Source organism: Amblyomma mixtum, chromosome 10 (genome assembly GCF_055824585.1).
Source record: "Amblyomma mixtum isolate Tamu chromosome 10, ASM5582458v1, whole genome shotgun sequence".
Classification (NCBI taxonomy): Eukaryota; Metazoa; Arthropoda; class Arachnida; order Ixodida; family Ixodidae; genus Amblyomma; species Amblyomma mixtum.
Genome location: NC_143021.1, coordinates 87,087,332 through 87,104,887, shown reverse-complemented (window position 1 = coordinate 87,104,887; position 17,556 = coordinate 87,087,332). Strand labels below are relative to the sequence as shown.

Below are 17,556 nucleotides of genomic sequence, written 5' to 3'. Positions count from 1 at the left end.
ACACTCAGGTGGACGACATTCTTCAGCGAGGCGTCATTCAACCATCCAGTAGTCCATGGGCCTCTCCTGTGGTTCTAGTGAAGAAAAAGATGGCACAATACTGTTTTGCGTCGATTATCGGCGGCCTAACATGATCACACGCAAAGACGTTTGCCCGCTGCCGCGAATCGATGACGCCCTTGATTGCCTCCAAGGCGCGGAGTTCTTTTCTTCTTTAGACCTGCGTTCGGGGTATTGGCAGGTCCCTGTGGCGGAGGCTGACCGTGCCAAGACAGCTTTTGTTACACCAGATGGCCTGTACGAATTTACCGTCATGCCTTTCGGCCTTTGTAATGCCCCAGCGACTTTCGAGCGAATAATGGACTCCATTTTACGCGGCCTGAAGTGGACCACGTGCCTGTGCTACTTAGACGACATTCTCGTCTTCGCGCCTGATTTTGAGACGCATTTTCACGGCTTGGAGCACATGTTAACATGTTTAACTGCCGCGGGGCTCCAACTTATTCTCAAAGTGTCGCTCTGGCGCCCGCCAACTGACAATTTTAGGTCACGTTGTCTCTAGAGACTGCGTGCTTCCTGACCCAGCCAAACTTCGTGCCGTCGCTGAGTTCCCCAAGCCGTCGACTCAGAAGGAACTTCTCAGCTTTCTCGGCCTGTTTTCTTATTTCCGACGTTGCGTCCGAAATTTTGCCTCTATCATCGCACCACTTACGAACCTTTTTCGTGGCGCCAACAACCTGTCGGATTGGTCACCTGACTGCGACGACGCCTTCATCACCTTACGCCGGCTGCTCACAGCGCCTCCCATTTTACGCCACTTCGACCCCACTGCTCCGACTGAAATACTCACCGATGCCAGTGACGTTGGCCTCGGTGCTGTCCTTACGCAACGTAGACCCGGATTTCTCGAGTATGTCGTTGCCTACGCGAGCCGTGCACTGACAAAAGTGGAATCCAACTACTCGGTAACCGAGAAGGAATGCTTGGCGATTTTTTGGGCGATCGGAAAGTTTCGCCCTTACGTTTATGGCCGCCCTTTCGATATCGTCACGGACCATCATTCCCTATGCTGGCTGGCCTCCTTGAAAGACCTTACAGGCTGCCTGGCTCGCTGGGCCCTACGCCTACAAGAGTATGATATCCGTGTCATCTATCGCTCCGGCCGAAAACATAACGACGCCAACGCATTGTCCCGCTCTCCACTGCCGCCAGACACTGTCTGCCACTCGCCAGCCGGTTGCGCTTCGCTGTCGTTTCCAACAGATACCACGGGCAGCGAGCAACAAAAGGACCCCTGGATATCTTCGCTTGTATGTTTTCTCTCAAATTCCTCGGCGGCACCCGTGCCTCGTGCGCTATGCCGCCAGGCTGCTCACTTCGCCATTCGTGATGGTCTCCTGTACCGCCGCAACTACGTCCCTACCGGCAGGAAGTGGCTGCTTGTCGTCCTTGCCCATCTGCGGTCGACATTCTGCGCCCTGTTTCACAACGACCCGCAGTCTGCTCATGCCGGCGCCTTTAAAACATACACGCGACTCCGTCTGCGCTATTATTGGCGCGGTATGTTCACTTACGTCCGCAAATACATCCGCTCGTGCCCTGACTGTCAACGTCGCAAGCCGGCTCCTCACCACTCAGTCGGCCAGGTGCAGCCTCTCCCTTGCCCTTCCCGTCCTTTTGACACAGTTGGGATTGACCTCTACGGCCCCCTTCCTTACACTGCTGCTGGCAACCGCTGTGTTATTGTAGCCGTCGACCACGTCACGCGTTACACCGAAACCGCGGCTCTTCCTGCTGCTACGGCACCACACGTTGCCTCTTTCATCTTGCATCACTTCATTCTTCGTCATGGAGCGCCCCGGGAACTGCTGAGTGGCCGTGGGCACGTCTTTCTGTCCGAGGTCGTGGAATCTCTTCTCAAACAGTGTAAGATCACTCGCCATACCGCCACGGCCTACCATCCTCAGACGAACGGTTTGACGGAACGGTTTAACCGCACCTTGGGCGATATGCTGTCGATGTACAGTCTTTGTCAAAAGTAACCAGGCTGCAAGGTTTGCTTCTAGCTCGTACAGTGGAGCCCTTACAGCTTCCCTTTGCTGAAATGGTCGTTAAAGGTAAGGACTGGTGGTCTTCTTACCTTCCAACGCCTTTTGATCTTTAGGAAAGCCACAAGGGCTCCACTATACAAGCTAGAAGTAAACCATGCTGCCTGGTTACTTTTGACAAAGACTGTACGTGTCTTCCGACCACTCCGAATGGGACCGGATCCTGCCGTTCATCACCTACGCCTACAACACCGCCACGCATACCGCCACCGGCTTCTCGCCGTTTTTCCTCCTCTACGGGCGAGAACCTTCCTCGCCACTCGACACAGTACTTCCTTACCGGCCCGACGTGTATGAGTGCACCACTATTTCGGAGGCTTCCAAGCAAGCTGAGAAGTGCCGTCAGCTCTCTGTCGTTAAAGGGTCCCTGAAAGGGGTGTCTGAGGTTGGCAAAAGAATACTTGCATTATGTAGAGCGTAGGCCACTGAACGTTCATGCCGCGTACAATACATCAAAAGCTAATACATTTTCAAAAACTACCGCTCCCGAGCCTCGCGGCGACCAGCGGCGGTGAACTTCCGCCCAAATCCGTACTCATTACGTCAGTTTTGTACTCTTTACGTCACAAGTGCTGGGCTATGATTGGTTCGCGGTGCCAACGTGAAATCACGCATTTAACAAACTAGAAGCTCTAGATACTTCACACTCTTACTCTTTTCGGAAACATTTCGCATTTCAGCAAGGAGAGTTGTCGTTTATATGCATGTTTACGCAGTTATTGTGTGTTCGGTATCAGAAATTACATTGTTGTCGTCGGTTTACATTGTTCTGTTGTCGTTTACGTTGTCTACATTAATTCGGTTTACATTGTTGTCGTCTGCTCGTACCGCTTGTGTCGCTCCGCCGGAGTCGCCGTCGAATCTAATCGAGAATCGAGGTGCGATTCAGTCACTGCGCTACTGATTTCTTTCGTGACCTGCGTCGCATGCGCAATCGAAATGAATCGGCCGTGCTGTGTCATTGATTGCAAAGCCAGGGACCGGCAAGATATTGCCCTTCGGCATTACCTGCCGAAAGATGGAAGCGAGCGAGCTGTCTGGTTCCAGCGCATCGGGTTATTGCAGTCCGACAAACGCAAGAACCTCCGCGTCTGTGGCCGGCATTTCACGCCTGACGACTATAACTACAACGCCGAATTCATGCGGCGGTCAGGTGTGGGATTGATGAAGCTGAGGCTGAAGCCGACAGCCCGGCCGACATTGTTTCTGCCAAGCAGAAAGGTAAGCAATCCTGCGCGCAAAATGCAATGCGACACTTCGCGCGCCACGTGCGTGGCCACGTACGGTGCAGGTTGCTCGGACCAGTACCTCATTGCATAATGATGCGTGGCTAAAAGTATGCCTTGTGGTATGACAATTAAAAACATCGAGCCCGCTGTTGTGCGTTTGTAGTTGTCAGAAACGCACAACACAGCGCGCCGCTAGAGCACTCGACAGGGTCCGCGGACGTCTGTACAGCCATGGAAAAAAGTTTGCGGGATGCAGATTCGCGGAAAAAAAATTTATTGCGTGGAGGTAAAGCATAGCAGATCACGGAAATGCATAGGAACATGCGTGCTCCATCTGCTACAGAAATATAATCTGCCTGTCGGCTGAGGCAGTGCAGAAATAAATTTTTTCCCGCAAATCCGCATGCCACAAACTTTTGTCCATAACTGTAGCTATTGGATCTGTGCAACTTAATTTTCAGTAGCTGATTGAATAGTAACTATATTATTCACTGGAAACGTTATGCACAAATTGAGGTGCAACGCACTGCATCGTTATTCACGAATAATATGTGTTATTCATAATAGCAATAAAATGACATTACATAAGGGGAGAATTTTTGTTGCATGATTTGGTATTGGTTCACCTCTCTTTCTGATATTTCTGGTATACTGTGTTGTCAATATTGTCCTAATTTGCAATTTTTTGACTACATTACAGTGATTGGATAGCCTAGCTTGGCTAAATACGTGCATATAGAGAGTATATGTATGAACCATTTTGATATATGGTGCTGTAAATGAGAGTTGCCATTTTGCTTACAGCACCCCACCCGACCACAGTCTGCAGCAGAAAGCAGTGAAGCTTCCAGTGCATCTGCTAGCCAGGTACGAACAGCCGTAAGTTGCAACACACATTGGTTACCATGTGATTTGTGTCTTAGCTGGTAGAACTTTTTTAATGTGTTCCTTGATGCATCACAGTTCCATTTTTTTAGCATCGTTATAACACATTGTGCTTCACGCACAGCAAATGATTACCTTTTCATTGCCTCTGTGCTGCTGACAGTTGTTCCATGGCATGAGGTAAACGCGATGTAGTCCCACTGGCATGGCCCCCATCAGGCAAACCATTCAAACTGTCCATATGTGATAGCAGTCCCCTGCTTTCGTGCGCATGCATAGCTGACACACGCCATGCAGTGATGAGAGCATATTCAATAATGTTCGCTGTGGCATGTTCAAAAACTCAAGGCGATGCTTGTTCTCAGCTAGTAAGAATATCAGTTATAAGGATTATGTACGGGAGCCTTTTTCTTCTCTGTAAGCTTGCATATGAAGGTAATGGTAGCAGCATTGCCATACGTTGTTCTCCCTCATTAATCCAAAATAGTTCAGTAGGCTGTAAGCTCACAGCTTTTAGATAAGTGCATCTTGCCTCTTTCTAGGAGCCAGTTCTGATGTGCACATGCTCTGCTGCAAGGCGCACCATGGCGACCCAGACTCCGAAACAATTGCCCGAAGCACCCAACTGCGCACCACAGCACCGGTCTTTTGGTAAGTATGGACAATGGAAAAGAGGCGAGCAGTTCTTAGAACTTCATATCTGGGTATGGTAATAAATGCTGAAAATTCTGGCAGCTACGCAGGTGAACCTGACCATGAAGGTTTTGGTTGCGGCCCAGACGCAGACCGACCTGTCTGCACCGCTGTCTCCCATACCCCCTAGCTTTAGGGCACAGGGTGCTTCAATGCCACAGCCACTTGAGGCAGCGGAGGGCAGTCTGGAATGGGAGCAAGATGAGGAGGAACCAACCGCAGAGTTCGACACAACGTACATGCCATCATTTGAAACAAGTTTTGGCAGGTTTGTGAAATGTATCATTATAATGCATACATGAGCATGTGCTCAAGCACTCTTTGGACTAGATCTGTGCTTGCACTGTTTGGCTGCCAAGCGTGAGGGCACAGTTTTAAATACCGGCGCCAGTGGCTGCGTTAGGATCTCCAGGTGGTCGAAATTAATCTGCAGCCCTCCACTACGACAGCCCTCTTTCTCTCCTTCCTGACATTGTGGCTGGGCTGTCAACTGAGAATGTGGCTGTTACTTTGCATTTACTTTCCTCATAATTAATCTACATATGTGTGTTGAGGTGTACTATGAAGTAAAATACTAGGCAATGCATTTAGATAAAATAGCTTATCTCTTCTTTTTCAGCAGCAGTTCAAGCCTAATTATCAGAGCATTAGGCTGACAGAAATCTGAAGATACCAGGAACCTGTTTTCTCAATAAAGTTTAATTGTGTTTTATCTAATGTAGATGACTACACTGATTACGTTGACGTTTCATCGATCACAGTTGTGTACTGCATTACGAAAACTACTTGTAGGGCTTGAATATATATAATTACGGTATGAGAGGCATTTATGAGCTTGGCCGCATCCTTACACTTTTTTGGTTTTGTGGTTTGGTTTTGTGGGGTTTAACGTCCCAAAGCGACTAAGGCTATGAGAGACGCCGTAGTGAAGGGCTCCGGAAATTTCGACCACCTGGGGTTCTTTATCGTGCACTGACACCGCACAGTACACGGGCCTCTAGAATTTCTCCTCCAAAGAAATTCTAGCCGCCGCGGCTTATACTTTTTTGCTTTGTTGTTCTGCAACATATATCCAGTGCACAAGTTACCATGAGATTTTGTATTCTGACGGTATTCATTTTTTCATTGCTGTGAAAACCTCAGGAATAGAGCGAGGCAATAATAGAGCCACCTTTTCATTTTGCAAGTCAGTAATTTGAGATGAATGCACAAGAATTGAAGTGCAATCGAATGCTCCTTATTTCAGTGACCATGCAGAAATGCCCCTCGAAAACGAACGAAAGTTCATTGTTTTCGAGAGGTGCCTTCGGGAGCTGGTGGGCACCTGCCGCACCTGCTGCCAACCGTGTCGCAGTGAATTCACTGTTGTGGGCACACTACTCAGGGTGCGCATGCCATGTGCACAGAGGCACGAGTACACGTGGAACAGCCAGCCATCTGTGGGTGACAATGCGGCTGGCAACCTCCTCATCGCTGCAGCTCCTCTTTTCGGCCTGTGCAGTGGCTGGAGCGTTGCGCTGCTTCAAGTCGATAAGCATCCAGACCATGAGCGAGCGCACCTTTTATAATTACCAGCGTGGCTACTTTCTGCCTGCCGTAAATGAGGTACGGCTGTATGCTTTCGTATGAGCATGCCATGAAAAACTTCATAAACACTGCAGGTGTGAACAGTTTCATCAGGGAAAGGCTACACAGGAAAAATGGTGGATCACTCTGCAATACCGTAGGCCTTTCTTCAGAAAATCTTACATGAGTTTGTTGCCATGCAGGAATTAGCATGGTACAATCTTACTTTTCAAATTGTGTGCGTTACTACATTGAAGCAGTTAATACTAAGAGTCTGTAAATCCAGGGCTCCATTAGGTACAGCAGCAAGTGAGCCATCACATATCCAGGTTTCACTATGCATTTAAACTCAGTAAGGCGGACCACTGTCTGCATCAGAAAATGTAACACTGTGAACATAAGCTTGCACTTGTATGGTTCTGACATTGCACAGTGGTTTTTGCATTCCTACAATGCCACTGTCATTGGTGTGATGATGCAAAAGCTTGTTGTCTTGTAGGAATTTAAAGATTAATATGTTGGTATTTATTTTAGCAGACAAATATTTGCACCAGTCCTTGCAGCTACCATTTGTAGCCATGACTGTTAAGCATTAAAATATGAACTTCTTAAGACAGAAAACATAGCTGCCATACATTTCTAACAAGTAACCTGTCTAATAATTGAAGGATAATGAACGATTGTTGTCTTGCCTGCAGCTTTTTCAGGAGCAGCAGGCCGTGCTGGCAATTGTACTGAAATGGGCGCAGCTTGACCTGGCCGGTGATGGTCGCTGCGACTCGCCCGGGTACAGCGCCAAGTACCTGACCTACAGCCTGTTGGCTGTGCGAGTCGGCAAAATTGTCCGCTCTGAGCAGGTTGTGGGGAAAGAGGCGTGTTCTTATTACCTACAAATACAATGCGTAATGCAGTAATTGTGCAGCATTGCCACAGGAATAGAGAATCTGCCTTGCATGCAGGAATCTCGTGGTTCAAATAATAATATAAAACTGACTTTATTTGCGTTGCTTATACAGAGCACAGACGGTTGAACTGGGAAGAGCTGGGGATAAAAGATAGTGAAGACAGCCTCAGTAATCTGATTTGCAGATGACGTAGCTCTGTAAGTAACTGAGGGGAGCCACTGTAGTGCACGCTAGAAGACGAAGACAGGCAAAGCAGAAGGATGGGTCTAAAAAATTAATATGAAAAAAAACAAAGGCAATGTTCAATAGTCTCAGAAAGGAATAACAGTTTTTTACAAGTAGTGCGGCATTAGAAGTAGAAAGTCCGCTGTCTCGGTCTCGGCCAAAAAGTGATTGCTGATAAGGAATACAAGAAAGAAGTTATCGAGGTAATAAGATGTAGCTGTAGCACACTTTAAAGGCTCACTCAAGTTATGAACAGCACGTAACTGATATCTCATCAGAGTAAGGCGAAATCATGAAGGGAGAATGGGCAGGGCATGCAGTGTAGAGACGTTCCAGAGGAAGGCGAATGTAGCAGGGGGCAACAGGGATAGGTGGATGAAATTAGGAACTTTGCGCAGGGCAGAGTTGATTGGATGGATACAGCAGAGGCCTCTGTCCTGAAGTGGACATAGCTATTCTGATGACTGTAGTGAATGAAAGGAACGGCTACAAGAAGCTTCATAATGTAATTATTTGTTTCCTTTGCAGTCTGAAGCAATGCCAAACAGCGTGGCAATGGAAAAAGAGGGGCTGAGGAAGTGCCTGGAGGGGCTTGAAAATGCAGGCGTCGCCATCTGTTCACTGACAACAGGTAACACTCTAGGCTGCTATACACTGACATGACATGAAAAGCCATTTGGAGCTTGGGTGAAACATGCATTGTGAAAGCATAGAGCAATAGAGCATTCTGTCCCACTGTACTAGTCACATCTCAAAGAACAGCATTGGGACTATGCTGATATATCTGCTACTAAGCTGTTGTTATAAGCTGATTTCAGTACTAAGCTTGTGGCATGGTGGCCGCTTATTTTTACCATTTTAGTTTTGTTAGCCATCTCATTGCAGTTGTGGTATAACCAGAGCACAATGCCAGAATCAGAAAGATAGCACTACTTAAAAACATCTTCAAACTCAGGACACCCTCAACTTGCTACAGTGGCTCAGTGGCTTTGGCATTTGGCTACTAATGCCAGTGTTCTGGGTTTGATCCTGGCTGTGGTGGTCATTATCTGATGGAGGCAAAACACAGAAACATCTGTTTGTTGTGCAGTATCAACACACGTTAAAGAAGCCCAAGTGGTCTAAGTTAAAATCGGAAGCACTTCCTTGCGACATCCCCATAGCCTATGTGTCGATTCGCAACGTTCACTCCACAATCTACAATTTATACAAAGACAACCTCTTCTGTTTTGTTGCTGTGATGTTCAGCTGGTCCCGTCAGAGAATTCCTTTCTGAGCAATCACACTGCCTTGCCTGTTCTTGCTATCCATCTTCAGACCGGCATCCTGATGTCACGAGTTTCTGCAGAATGGAAAAGGCAGGAATTAAACACTGGTTTGATGTATGGCATGTTGCCAAAGGTAACTAACACCCTATTATTGCATTACTGTTAGAGGGCTTTCTTGAGGCTTTGGAAACCTGACATTCTCCAACTTGTTCTAGGCCTCAAGAAAAAGCTATGGGCCTGCAGTCGGAAGCACAGAACGATCGAAGGGTGGATTGATGGCATCATCAACCACCTGTGCTGGGTGGCCGCTATGGGCGTGGGGAACAGGCTGCAGTAATGAAATGCTGATTTGGCTTGTCCATTCCTTCCAGATTCAAAGGAATTCCAGGCAGTGAAAAAAACTGTCGCCTCCCCTTCGCTGCTGCGCGACATTCGTCAGCTGTCCCCGGATGTCCAGACGTTTTCGTTGGAGTCATTCCACAGCCTGCTGAACCAGTTTGCTCCCAAGGCTAATGCTTTTTCGGAAGAAGGGATGCAAGCAAGGTACATCAGCTTTGACATGCGGAATAGAATGGTAGGCTGGGCAAGTTAGTAGGCTTCCATAACATAAGCTATACAGGCCTGTGTATGAATGTAAAGCTCCTGTAGCATTCGAACTGTTAGAAAAAGAAATCGACAAACCTAGTTGAACACTGTTTTTGGTTGACACAAAAGTGTCGTTTACTCACGATGATCACTGCATTTCACATAATAAGCGAAGGTAGTAGGTGTATTAGGTTGCCATTTATAGCCTTTTACGCTGCTGATAGCTGATAGCAATAGATAGCAATTCACGATAGCGATCCATGTGTGCTTTAATAGTTTTCAGCATTGACAAGTGTGTCTAGGATGACAGTGCGCCGGTGCACAAGCTCTAGTATTGTACGAAAATTGATGCTTGCTTTCCTAGAAAAAATTTAGTGCTGTCTTTGTCCACTTCTATGTCCCGCGTCGTTTGTTGTGCTGCTTGAAAAAAAAGAACGCGGCATGGAAGCACATGTCTTGATCACTTCTCTTGACTCAGGACTCAGCTGGCTGTGATGCCCTTCAACGAGAACACCATCAGGGGGCAGGTGGAGACGGCGGACGGTGAGCAGCGCTGGAAGGTGAAAACCTCGAAAGCGAGAAGGGGCCACTTCACTGTCACTCCGCTAAAAGAGGAGCCAACACACGGTAAGCAAACAATGCACGACTCAGCACACCAGTAACATCATTGCTTGGTCATTCCGCGTGAAATGTCCTAGATGCCAAATACGGCCACCAATAATGTAATGTGGACATTAACCGTTGATGTAGCATGACGTTAGTGCAGTTCACTCTGAAAAAGATATCTGATGATTGGCGCAGAGTTCCAATGAGTCATGTTCTTGCGTACCTCAAAATTTCTTGATCTACTGTACTTAGAGAATGACAACTCAGCATGGTGCACAATGTCTTGCCTTTGAAACCTCTCTAGTCAATACAACGGCCTTAAGGCAGTTATGGTTAACTTTCATCACACAAATGTATTGTCATAAAATGTGGTTGCAGGAGCACCAACAGAAAGCCATGAGATTGGAAAATTTAATGCGATTCACTGCACAGAAAACCACATTCCAGAAAAATGGTGGCAAGTGCATGTTCTGCACTGAAGAAGGCAGTTTAGCAAGATGTACTGAGGAGACTCCTTGTGGATTTCATTAATTTTTTTTCTCCCCTGAGACAGAATTTACTTTAATGAAAATTTGTACATTATCAGTAACCAAGTGTGTGTGTATTTAAGCAGCCTCGCGCTTTTGTATTTGGAGGGCCTGAATTCTTAATTTAGGTATGAATCTCAGTAACTAAATAAGTTACATTTGTGAACTTCGGGAGCAATTTTCATTAAAACCATTGCGTTTAACAAGTTTCAATTATTTACACCGTATACTACAGCAACAGGAAAAGCAAAAGCAAAATTATTGTGACTGAGGTAGTAACATTGTTTATGTAAAAAAGTGATAGAACGCCACCATTTTTGCCTTTTTTACTGAACCAAGGAAGCGTAGAAAATTCTTGCATGGTTTCATTAATGAAGTCAGATGAAGGAACACCACAAGTGAGATATTCTAAAATTAAGATTTAGCATTGCACCTTGTTTCGCATTTGATTTTAAAATTTTTACTCCGACCAACTTTTGCTTCTTTTTGGAAACTGTAAAGAATGTTGAAGTGTGCAAAAAACTTTTTTCAAGAAGAATATTTTGTTGATATACCATGTGCGCGATCACCAACAAGTCCAATTTTTTTAAAAACATAATCAGAGGTGGTCCCTTTCGGGATCTGGAACATTTTGCATGGAATGACTGTTATAAAAGCATTTATTTAAAATTTATTCCCTTATAACATGGCCTTACAGATTTGAAACAATATCAGAGGACTCACTATCGTTTGGGTTAAAGGGAGACTGAAGCACTTTTTTTGAAAATCAGGCTGCCAGCGTCGTCCTATAGTTTTTCATGCTGTATACTAGAATATCGCATCCAAATAAAGGAAAAACAAGCGCGAATTGCCTTTTTTTTCGCAGAAATATGCGGCCTGTGCCGCGGGGCACGCCGTGCGGCGCGCCGCCGCCCGTGATTGGTCAAGAGAGGGCGTGACGTCACTTTGAGGACTGGAGAAGCTGCCGATGCGGATCCGGCGCTGCGTTGAGTACAGACCGCAGCTTTCCGTGTCGTTGTAAAAGCGAATATGGCGACTATTTTTTTACTGACCTCCAAAGAAAAGGATGCTACAGTTTGTTCACTGCACATATCACCTCAAAGCAAAAAAGACAAGCAAAAAACTCTATGCCTAGCACAAGCATACGCCAGCGTGAAAGACGCGTATGCAGACCATGCGTAAAGGGTGCCAGCACAACCTCGGCTCGTGTTCTCGGAAAGAAAGGGGTGCGAACAATACTCAAGTCGATTACCACCACCGGACGCCTCCTGGCTCGCCGAAAGAGCGTCATCCTAAAGAAAAGGCCCAAAGTGCTGTGTACAAAATATCCTCTTCTCAGTACCCGGCGTTGTAGGTTGGGGCAAGAAAGTATTTCAAGGAAACGATGAAGCAGCACAAAGATGATGTCAAAATGAGCGAAGCGCAGGGGCCAAGCGCTGCGAGGCATGGGACCACAGGTTAGTGACGCAATCATTGTGCGCTGGAAACCAAGCCGAGTACGCGCACAAGGCTGCTGCTTCACTCGTGGCACGTTCAGCAGATGCCAGAAAATATTAATCGCTGCCTCGGAAACGTTCGCCTTTCCTAGATTTGCAGTTTAGGTTCAGTGAAGTAGTGGCCAACTACATGTGTGTTTAAAAGCCAAGCTAGCTGCAACTCCCCCCCCCCCCCCCCCCCGCTGCCACAACTTTATGAAAAAAACCGGTTCCGAAACACGCGTTTTTTTGGCAAAAACTTGGTTGGCATTCATTTCTCTCTTAAATTTGCATCCGAAATCAGAACGTCGAACGCTTTCATTTTAATCGCTTAGCTACGATTAAACGAGATGCCGCATATGAAGAGCTTCGATGCTTGCTTGCTTTGCTTTATTGTGCTTTTCATTGCTTGCTTGCTTGCTTCGACACGTCGAACCGAGTATAAAAGCACTAACCGAGCCTTGCTGAGCACGCCCCAGGTGGTCTGGCCGCACCTAAGCTGAGGAGAGCGACACATGCTTGAGCCTGGATAAGGTTTCTGCAGGGGCTAAATGAGCATGTTTCTGCTTTTAGAAGAGGCGCTTCTTGGGAATTGTGACACGCCTCTCGTGCGCGAGAAAATCGAAGGAACTGTGTCATAGTGCAGCCGCGCCTTTTCGACAGAAATCTCCAGATATCACATTAGGGACAAGCTCTGCATGTAGCCGCTCTTACGAAAGTGCTTCGAACAGAGTAGGCTTGCTTTGGTCGGCTTGAATTCATCGTCGCAGCAGCGAGCGCTTGCGCTGCGAGCTTATGATCTTGCGGAAAACAGTGGAAGACGACACAGTCGTGGCCGTAGTTGTTCGTGGACACGAACGCATACTAGTACCTCTTGTTGAATCTGATTTTCAAGGTCGGCTGACACGCTTTGTACGTCACAACGCAAGCAGTACGAGGTACAACGCATGCAGCACGAGAAACAACGCGCGCTGAAAGCTCGCTCGGGTGCGCCGAAGTACCCCGGCTCCTCAACGTGACGTCACTTTGGCCGACATGGACGAGGTTTCCCTCTCCGCTGTTCTCCTCTCCAGCGCTCGCGCAGGGCGCGGGAGATTTAAACATCGCGTTTTTAATTGGTTATTGCGCCACTGTTTTACCCAACATCAAAAAAATAATTTCACAGACGTGATCAGAAATGACACTACTTCAAGATCCTAAAAATTAGCTGATTCGAAAACCGCCTCAGTATCCCTTAATGCGAATGCATGTTTTATTTATCTAGCAACTTGATGACGATTAGGGCAACTTGCATAAACATATCTAATACTGCTGTTGTGTACTTGAATGGTTCCCACTTTGTTGCTTTTACCTGCAGACTACGTGAACACCCTACTGAAGGATGTGGTAGAACAGTGCCAGCATTCAACGTACAAAGAAAGCTTCATCAAGAATGCACCACAAAACCTGCACCACATGACCAGCCACCATGAACGGCCAACAAAACAATAGCTCATTTCTGCCCGACACTCCCGCTTCTCCAAACCGACTCTGCCACCGCTCCCACTGCCTGCCCTACCGTCCACATCCGCACATCCCAGGCAACGCTGAACCGGCCCTCTGTTGCAACAGACCCACCAAGAGTGGAAGCTACACTCTTCACTGTCATGAACATCGGCCTGACTACGCACACTGCAGGACAAAGGCCTCTCCCATGTCTCTCCAATTAACCCTGTCCTGTATACCAGCTGCGGCCACCGTATCCCCGCAAACTTCCTAATCTCATCCGCCCATCTAACCAGCCCACTGTCATGACCACTTGTGTACTGAATTGCTCTGCAAAGCCTTCTACGGATTTTCTTATGGGCTCAACGAACGCAAAGCTTTTGCCCTCAGACACGTCTCTGCCTGCAGTGCGCCTGGACATCCCTTTCACAACATAAGTGCCGTATTGCTGGTCTCACAGTTCTGTGTTTTGTGCCCAGCTACACGTCCACCTCTCTTCAAGCCCAAAATCCATACGGATACTACCATCAGTGGAGAGTGAAGAAGCTGAGCGTGCAAGCATCCATGCTGTTCGAATGAAACAGTAAATTCCAGGTGCATTGAAGTCAACATCTCGCACATCTTCCCGGAGCCGACAACTCTGAGCTAAAATTTTGCTGACGAGGATGGTTCGATTCTGCGGACAAACTACACAGCAACACAACGAATGAGAGCATGGCAATATGACTGACTTCTTGGGGTGGATGGAGTTCAGCAGTTCATCTGGTGCTTCATGGACGGCATGGTAAGGCCGTCTCAAGTTCCTGTTCAAAGCAAACAATGCGACTGGCCCAGTCAAGCAATGTGCGCAGCACTTACGTTATGTGCAGCCCTGACTTGCGATTTGGTTTGCGCACTTCTGCAGCCAAAAACGCCAGACCAAGTGAAATACGCCAACGTCAGACAGATGCCTCAGGCGCACTTTGACCCTCGCCAGTCCAAGGTTTGCAGTCACGTTTCAATCTGTTGGTGAATACCTGACTGCGTTACAAAAGTTGGCTTTGAGCTGTAACTTGGGGTTTTGCAAGCGTCAAGTGCAGCAGGGACTAAGTCGATAACTATGGCTGCTACAACTACTGTGATGAACCTTATGGAATTAAGATGACAACCAAGTGCCGATGCCAACGATGACAAAGCTCTGGGGGCAGCCAGCTGACACTCGCACTGAGAACTGCTTGCTTTGAGAAGTGCCTTTCGCCCCGCTGTTTTCCCAATTACATGTGGCCAAGTCTTCATTGCCAGCGCTACACACGTCCCCATAAACAACACTTCACTTAGGCTGTTACCATTAGACGTGATGCTCCGTGAGGGGCTCGTATCTGACCTATGCGACAAGCAGTGGCTGTTCGCGGAGCGTGACCTGACAATCATGGCTTTCGATTTTGCCATTTGTGTACAAAGTGCGGCATAGCAGCAGTAAAGGATGAGGAATCAGCATGCAGACATCAACAAAGCAACTACCAATACAAGTGTCAGACCGCTTTTTGTCAGAAAAGGAAGAAGTTTCTGTGCACACCTATAGGGGCACAAGTAACTGGGTGTCCGTAATCGTCATAAACAGAACAGGACCTCTTTTATATGACGTGGAAGTTAAAGGAACTACCTGGAGACGTCACATCGATCAACTGTGCAAAGGCTACACTGATGACAAACGATTCTGGACTCGGAAGCTGAATTCTGACCCAATATACAGACCTGCCCCGGCACTCAGAAATCACCTGCTCGTGTTCTAGATGAGGACAGACCTGCATGCACCACCTCAACGTGATCAGTGTGCCAGTGCACTCGAAGACAAGCTTGATGTCCCCCATGTAGCAGTCCCTGTGAGCATCCTTAATCCTGCCATGGCCCGTCCAGTGAGAGTGCAATGAGTGGCACAGAAATTGGACTAGTGAAAAATTTGCAAGGGAGGAAATGTTGCGTGCTGGCAACAGTGGACACACGTGTGTGCGTGTTCGTATCTCAGAGCATCTCGTGCCAGGAGGCATGGTTTCTAAGTTTTGTACTGAGTTCCTTGTTGTGTAATAAACTAGTTCCCGACACAACCATGCCCACTGTCGAAAAACATGCAAATTCAAGGCAATTAAGTACTGTGGGGAACTGATTCTGTTAGTCGATGCAAAGTCAGGAACAATGGGAGTAGTGCCCATGCAAAATTGAAAGAACTTGCACATGCATCAGCTACAGTACCAAGTACTTCGCAGGTCAATCCCCCACAGATCAAACAGGCCCTCGCAATCAAGTAGGGTTGCAAGAAGTTTCATTCCTACATTTATATGGCTGCCCGCTGATCATTGAGACTGATCATCATTCGCTAGAAACCATCAGCAAGAAACCCTTATGATCAACACCACCAAGAGGAATGCCTTCGATATAAAACATTATGCTCCAATGATTGTGTACCAAGAGAAGAAAAGACCTACACAATGCTGACCTGCCAAGCCGTGAGTGCACATGAAGTGAAAGTGCAGAAGATATGATCGTCGTGGTTATGGCAGTCCTCGCAATACTACCAATGGGTGAAGATGCCTTCGATGAACTTGTCAGAGATGAAACGGGAAAAAGCACTGCGAAGCACAGTATGAGCATTGCAATATTGTTGGTCAAGGACAACACGACTGACAGAAGGACAGAAAATCTTCACCACCAGACATGACAAAGTGTCAACTTAAGAAGGTCTGCTCTTTCAAAGTGACCATATAGTCATACCCGAGACATGGAAAGGTAGAGTGCAGAAGACCATATGCAATGGTCATTTAGGCATAAACAGCAGTCTTAGATGAGAAAGACAGATGGCGCCCTGGCCAGTCATGTAAAAAACACTACAGATCTCACTGAAAGGTGCAAGGTGTGCGAAACATCACAAAGACAGCCACCCAAAGAATCACTTCCGCTGAAACGTTCCAAAACTGCCTTGGGAACATGTGCCCGTAGACCTAGTTGACTGGAAACGCAAGCCCAACATTGTAATTATGGATAGCTATTCGGGGTGCATAGACTTTGGCGAACCCAAGAACGCAACTGCAGCACAAGCGATTCCAAAAATGAAGCCTTGGTTTGCGACCTATGGCATTCCAAGAGTCGTACAGTCGGATGGTTGAACCTGCTTCATAGCACATGAATTCTGAAAGTTCCAGGAAGACTGGTTGTTCCAGCAACAAATGTCCAGTCCATTATGCCCTAGGTCTAATGGCCTCACAGAGGGAGCCATACAGGCAGTGAAGAACGTCCTCAAACACTGTGTATTGTACGGCAGCGACGTGCAGAAAGCATTGCTGCATCTCAGTAATGTACCTCGCGATAAAGACCTTGGCTCATCTGTTCAGCATCTGTACGGGAGGAGAACGACAACAGCAGTTTCATCCAAGGATGAAGTTCTGAGGCCGAAAATAATCACGAGTGTCCTAAAGAAGACCTTGAATGCATGCATGAAACAAAAAGAGTACTCTGATAAAACTGCCAGACCTGTACCCACTGTGGGCATAGGTGAGCATGAGTATTGTGTGTGGGAAAGACCATAAAAGTGGATCTCAGCCAGGATGTTGGACAGCCACCCACCTCAGAGGTCCTATATGCTCCAGACAAATCACTGCTTATTAAGGAGAAACGCAACTATGATCTCGCTGGCCACAGCTTAGCTAAGCACCCACACACCGCAGGCAGGAACAATCGCACTTTCAGCTGAAGACCCTTATGAGACCCCACACTAGACCAATACGCCTCCAAAACAGGACATGCTGACATTCATGCTCGAAACCACTTTGGCTCATGTGGGCTGTACAGTCAAACATGAGGCTAAGCTCGACCTCTAACAAAATACGGGCGATGTGACGCCACCAGACTGTTGCGCTGCACAGCACAGACTTGGCTCACGTCACCTCTCTTTAAAGCATTGTGTTGGCATGTTTAGGCAGCGAATGCGTTTAGCCTGTATTAAAAAGTATAAGTTCAAGCTGTCAG

At 47.2% G+C, this 17,556-nt stretch overlaps 1 pseudogene; it reads left to right on the top strand.

The window, feature by feature from the left end:
• Positions 1–3,047: 3,047 nt before the first annotated feature.
• Positions 3,048–13,662, top strand: LOC149326370 (uncharacterized; annotated as a pseudogene).
• Positions 13,663–17,556: the final 3,894 nt, after the last annotated feature.